The sequence below is a fragment of the Argentina anserina genome, chromosome 7 (genome assembly GCF_933775445.1).
Source record: "Argentina anserina chromosome 7, drPotAnse1.1, whole genome shotgun sequence".
In the NCBI taxonomy this organism is placed as follows: domain Eukaryota; kingdom Viridiplantae; phylum Streptophyta; class Magnoliopsida; order Rosales; family Rosaceae; genus Argentina; species Argentina anserina.
Window position 1 is genome coordinate 13,160,168 of NC_065878.1, and position 6,599 is coordinate 13,166,766.

Below are 6,599 nucleotides of genomic sequence, written 5' to 3' on the forward strand. Positions count from 1 at the left end.
AATATATCCAAGTCCAGTTCTATCATTGTAGCTCTTTGCTGAACTCAGAATGTTCGATAACGATTTTGAACTATTTTGAAACTTTTCAACCTTAATATCAGTTCCATCAAGCAAAACCTACAACTTGCAAAGTTTAGAGTTTAATAAATCAATTAAATTATTCTTTTATGTTACCTCATACTGTAACTTTTAAATATTTGCTAAAAGACATTTTCCTTCAAGCACATGATCACCATAGTCATTTTTCTTTCTCATGTTTAGTTTCTCCTCTTCCCATTTCACTTTTTCTCTTTCCAGCTTCTCCACTTGTTGTTTTAACAGAGTGTTCTTTTCTGAAATTTTCTCTGCAACTTTTATAACTGTTGCTTGATATTCAAACATCTCATTATCCTCATAGTTGTTATCTTCATCTTCATCTTGATCCTCTTGATCCTCAGTTTCTGAACCTGCACAATCTAAAGAGAAAGAAGATGCAAGAGCAAACGTTTTGTCCCTTTTTGTGGAACTATCATCATCATCACTCCAAGATGTCTTGTAAGCCTTGTTACATGAATCAGTCTTTTTATTTCCACAGTTAGTAGCAATATGGCCAATGCCACCACAAGTGTAACACTTTTTATTGTTGTTACTACTACTTCCATACTCATACTTCCTTTGTGAGAAATTATCGTTACGTTTTTCGAAAATTCTTATTATTTCCATGAAAATTTCTCATAGAATTCTGATTATTTTGTTTATTCCTATTATTATTCTGATTCAAAAATTTCTTAAAATCTTTAGTTAAAAGCAGTATTTCATTATGTTCAGACTCCTCAGACTTTGCTTTAGAGTGTTCTGTAACATTTAATGCAATATTTTTTGAATTCTTACCTTTTGGTCTTTCATCCTCATCAAGCTCCATCTCCCAAGCCTTCAGATTTCTAATTAGTAAGTCCACATATATTCATTTAGATTATATTGTTCATGGATCGTTGTCTTCTTCATCCTGTATGACTTTGGAATAGATCGTAATATTTTCCTTACAATATCAAATTCTTGTAAAGGTCTTCCAAGACTTTCACACAAACTAGAGATATCAGTAAAACGACTGTAAAATTCATTAATAGACTCATCTTCTCTCATTTTTAAAGCATCTATCTCAGAGTAATATTGTTGTAATCTTTGTTCTTTTACAATATCATTACCTTAATTTAAAACACATAATTTATCTCAAACCTGTTTAGCCGTGACACAATTCTGAACTCTTTCTTTTCATCTCTACTCATTGATGCGTAAAGAGCATTTACAGCCTTGTGATTTCCTTCGCTAGCCTTAATCTCTTTTTCAGTCTACTCATCTTCATCTTTTAGTTCACCAGTGGATTTACCTTTAGTAGCTTTTGAATCAACTTCTTTCGTTGGAGGTTTCCATCCACGTTCAACACTCCTCCATGCATGAAAATCAATACCATATATAAAGGATCTCATTTGAAGCTTCTATTGAGCGAAATCCATACTTTTAAGCATAAGAGGTTGATTCAATCCTTGACGTTCCATCTTGAGCTAGATCTACCTGACACCTCCAGCACCTGTTTTGGTACCAAATGAAAATACAAGATAAAACAATAACGAGTAACTCCAAACTCTAAATAAGAATAGAGATTAACTACATTCCTAATACCACTCCATCTAGGAAAGGAAAAAACCATCTCAATATGGAAAACATCTTTTACTCTAAAACCATTTTCCATAACAATCTCTATATACCCAAATATATATCAATCTACCCATAATCAAATCGGTGGAGACTTCTTTGGTAGGAAAAACAAACCATAATCTTTTCCCAGTCCAATTAGGAAATAACTTCATTTCTCCTTTTGCTATCTAATCTTCATAACTTGTCCTCCACACCTTTTGGTTCTTCATCAACTGTATGGAGGCCAATTTCGTGTACCTTCAAAGTCGCTAGTCGGCGAGAACATCTTCGGTGAGGAATTCAACCAAATTTTGGAGACATTTTCCGGAGAGATTTATCCGGCCGGATGGCCCCCCTTATCTGGGCGGCATGAGCGGCCATACGGCTACGGATCGAATGGAGTGTAACCCTTAGTCCTCAAGTCCCCAGGCGAGGTTTGATTTGTTTGGAGGTGGATGTGGCACCTGCTATTGGCCGCGTCCGGGCTCTTCACCTATTTGATTTTCATTCTCTTGTGTTCTTCTTCTCTGTTTTTTTTGTTTTTTGTTTAGAGTATTTAAGTGGCGTGTAGGCAGAGGAGAGCATGTTGTATCTGGGACAAGTGTCACATTTCTCATGGAGGCCGAGTTTTCGAGAGGGTTACACCTCTATAAATACAAGAGGTTTTCCCTCTTTTGGAGAAAATTTAAAAGAGAGGACATATAAATTTTGGGAGGAAATAAATCGAGAGAGAAGTGTCGATGCTCACTTTTCAGAACCCAGATCGCGTATAATTCGAAGCTCGATCGACGTTTGCAACCACCGAAAGGTTCAAGATTATCTCTAATTGTCGATTTATGAGTAGTAAGTGTTTCGATCAATCTCTGTGTTATTCTTGATTTTTTATTGAGAAATCTATGGTTTTGAATTTTGAATTTGGGAGTTTTTGATGTGAATGATCTTTTCTGGGTTTGGAAGAGTATGAACAATGGGCAAGTGATGTGATTGGTTTTTCCTTGTGATTTTGTGCAGTTTTTGTGATGTTTAGATATAGAATTGGGGTAGGATCTAATTTTCTGGGTTTGTAGTTTGGAATGGCAGATCTGGGCAATGTGTTCGGGAGTGAGACTGCAGATGTGTCGAGCCTTTCCGGTTCATGCTCGGGCACATTGGGCCGGGGTCAATTCATGTGGGAAGTCCATCATTTGTCTCGGGGGCACCATCCGGTCCGGGCCTAACTTTTATGTTTCCTTGTCACAGGTTTCAGTAAGTGGAGTGAGTATGTCTGAACGAGTGGAGTCGTCCAGTTCAGAGGAGGGGTACGTGTTGCCGGGTGGACAGACGGTTGACCTGCCCAAGAAGTTACTGAAAGCAGAGGACCTGGATACTATCCGAGCGAGGTGGAGGATCCCGGAAGTGGTGGAGTTGACGGTTTTGTGCCATTTTCCGAGTATATGTTAGGGTGTGGGCTAATGTTCCCCCTGAAGCCCTTTGTTCAATACATACTGGCATGTTTAAACGTGGCCCTGACGCATGTGAAGCCAAACATGATGATGCAAATCTTAAGCTTTGGGGTGATGTACTGGGTATTGAGGCAGGTGATGCCTTGCTATCAGGAGTTTTTCACTTGCTATGGTTTAAAGTATAGCACCAAGTCTGGGAGGGCCGGATGTGTGCAGCTCCAGGCAAAGAATCAAGAAGGTGATGGGCTAGTAGTTTCTGACATGCCGAACAGCACACATAAGACGTGGAAAGATAACATGTTTTTGGTTGGAGGAGCTTGGCAAGAAGAGGGGATATGTCTTTTTGTCCCAACACATTTCCAGCCGATTAGTAAGTGTTTCTTAGTAGTGTCGACGAATAAATGGGGTATTTGACTTTTGTGCTAATGATTGGTTTGTTAGAGTTAAAGGCATGAAGTCCAAGCTGTCGGAGATAATGGAGAAGCGGCTGCTTCAGGTTCTCCACATGTTTAAGGAGCTGCTTCGACATTATTTTCGGCTGACCCGTCCAGCTGTATTAGAGCACTATGACTTAGGAGTGGTGCCCAATAAGTCTATTTTACACAAATGTTGTTTTTTGTTTTTGTTTTTGTTGTTGTGACTAACTGTTGTTGGTTTACAGCCCGGCCATATACATTGCAGATAGGCCATGGAGTGCATGAATGGCTGGAAGATAAGGACCTGGTGGGGAAGCTGGAGGCTGTGGCAGCCACCAGGCGGTTGACCGACGTGATTTTAGAAGAGGGGGGGAGAAAAAATGTGCATTCGTGGTGAAAAAAGAAGAGGTGAACTTATGCCTGGGGGAGGGGAAATATGATGGGTTGCCTCTGGTGGTGAATAGGTTTTGGGGGGTAGAAGTTGAGTTCTCTGATCAATCGGAGCAGGAGGAGGAGTCGGAGCGGGCAGATGAGGTCTCTATAGAAGAAAACATTAACCATCCGGATGAGGAAGGTAATCAACCGGATGGGGGGGGGGACCGGCGGGCTGCCTTTGAGCCAGAGAGGGAAGATAATAGTCTTGTGCTGGAACAGATAGAACGATCTTCTTCGGAGGGGCGTGCTGATGTGAAATTTTAATTAAAACTCACAACTAGGGATTGAGAATCGATTTAATCCTAACTTAATTGATCTAAACTAAGAACATAGATTTTAAGTTTTCAAATAAGAAATTATAAAAGAAACAAACAAGATAGAACTTAGGGTATTATAATCAACCACTAATAATTTTATTTATGTATCAATGCAACTAATAGATTTTTTTGTATCTTTAGATGACAATTCCCGTATCTAAGTCCATGTACGGCACTTAGACCATAGTTTTCCTTAAGTATATGATACTCTCTAGGTACGGTAGAGATCGTATATCTTAGCATGCAGTGTATCTAGGTATGACATAAATTTAACATGAATGACTCATTACGTTCTAGAAAACAAGAGAATCATGCAAACTATTACTTCAGGTACGACAATGTAATTCAGAACTCTTAATCACAAGAAACTAAGTTGAATTATATTGCAGGTACGCCTCAAATTCATCTTCTAATTACTAGATGCAACGCCCTAAGGTGATCAATCAAACAACTTAAGCATAAAGCATCAATTAAAATATCAAACTACATAAATAATCATAATAGGGCATCATCCTAACCCTAGAAAAATGTTAACAAACTACGACTAAGAAAAACATAACAAAAATAATAAAAGAATAGAATGGTGAAGATGGATGGATGGATGGATGGTCTCTGCTCCTCAGGCATCTACATTGTGTTTTGAAGACCTCATCTCATATGAAATTCGTGCTCCCTTATATAGGGAAGATTCTTGATCATCTTTAACTTCAGTTTCCATGTAAAACTTAGTTTCGTACTCCTATCTTGATATGGAATGGGAAAACCTTGAAATCTCTTTTGTAAAAGTAGGAATCCATATAATATTTTCATCTTCATCTGAATCATTGACATTGATGTATTGAAATTGAATGAACTTGGCAACACAACTTGAGTTCTCCATAAATGTTAGCAAACCCGGGAATGTCTCAACTCTGACCTCTCGTCTCTCAAACAATGATAACTTTCTCTCAGAGTATCGAAATTAAGATATGTAAAATCTTACAGAAAATAAACCTTTATATCTTTCCAATGGTATACTCATGGTCTGATTCGATCTGAAACTCTCACAGTAGTTCAGCAACGTTGGACGTTAGGCACAAACATATTCTGACAATGAAGAATATAATTGTCATTTAATATTTATTGGCTTATTTTAGCCTCTTTACTTCTCTCTTTGAGACAAACCTATAAACACACTAAAATAACATAAATCAATCATAAAGTAGGGAACTAAACAAATAAACTAAGGATATGATGCATAAAAATATATAATAATACGAGCATATTACGGACCTATGTCAACCAGCTGCTAAGAAGAATTGGCTGCAGAGGGGAATGTAGATGAAACAAAAACATGCCGCGGCGCTAGACGTCATGGAGATGGAGAAGGTTAAGGAGAAGAATGAGGAGAAAGCCCAAGAGTGGCTAAAAAGTGGGAGGAGGCGCTGAAACAAAAACATGCCGCGGCGCTAGACGTGGCCAAGGTAGATTATAAGGGTCAGCTGGTCGCGAGGGACAAAACTAGGGAGGAGGTGAAAGCGGAGGTTCGGGCTGAGATTGATATGAGCTAGGGGATTGGAAGAAGAATGAGAGATCGAGGCTGGAGAAGGAGTGGCAAACCATGGAGGCCGTGGTGGTGGAGCACTACAAGTAGAGTGCTGAACATCATGACGCTTTGGAAGGCACAGCCGCCGCGGGTAGGGTTGGAGTGAAGGGAGGGAGAACGTTTTGGAGGACGGCGACAAGGCCGGCTTTGTGGATGTGCTCAAGGCGAAAGCCTTTTTTGGGGGCCAAGCAGGAGGAGGTAGCCCAAAAATTAGAGTCTCGGCCACATAAGGTCAAGGCTGGCCAGCTAGAGGTAGTGAAGACTATGGATCCCTGGTTGGCTAAGATGGGGTTAAGTAAAAAAGACAAAGTTTTTGAGTCCCGGGCGGATATGATCGGATCGGGTCAAACCTGGTTGGTACCGCAGGAGCGTGGGTTTAAGTCCTCTGGCTCAGTCAGTAAGGGTAAAGGGAAAATGGAGGTCGAGGCAGAGAAAACCGGGGATACTCTTCCTCGGACCCAACCGTCCGGGAATCTTGCCCGAACAACTAGTCCAGTACGGTCGAATGTTGTGTCTTTGCCCAAGGTGATGCAGCCTGAAGAATCTTTGATCCAGCCGGGCTTGGCAAGAGCTCCCAAGTCTTTTGTGAAAAATGTGGCACCTCCTAAAGGGGCTCCTCACATCTCTATTGTGAAGAAGAAAGGGGGAGCTGGGGGCTTTATATAGAGTGATGTTGCCAAGGAGTAGGGAGATGTCCGGTTGTTGTACCATTTGTTGTAATTTTTTTTAT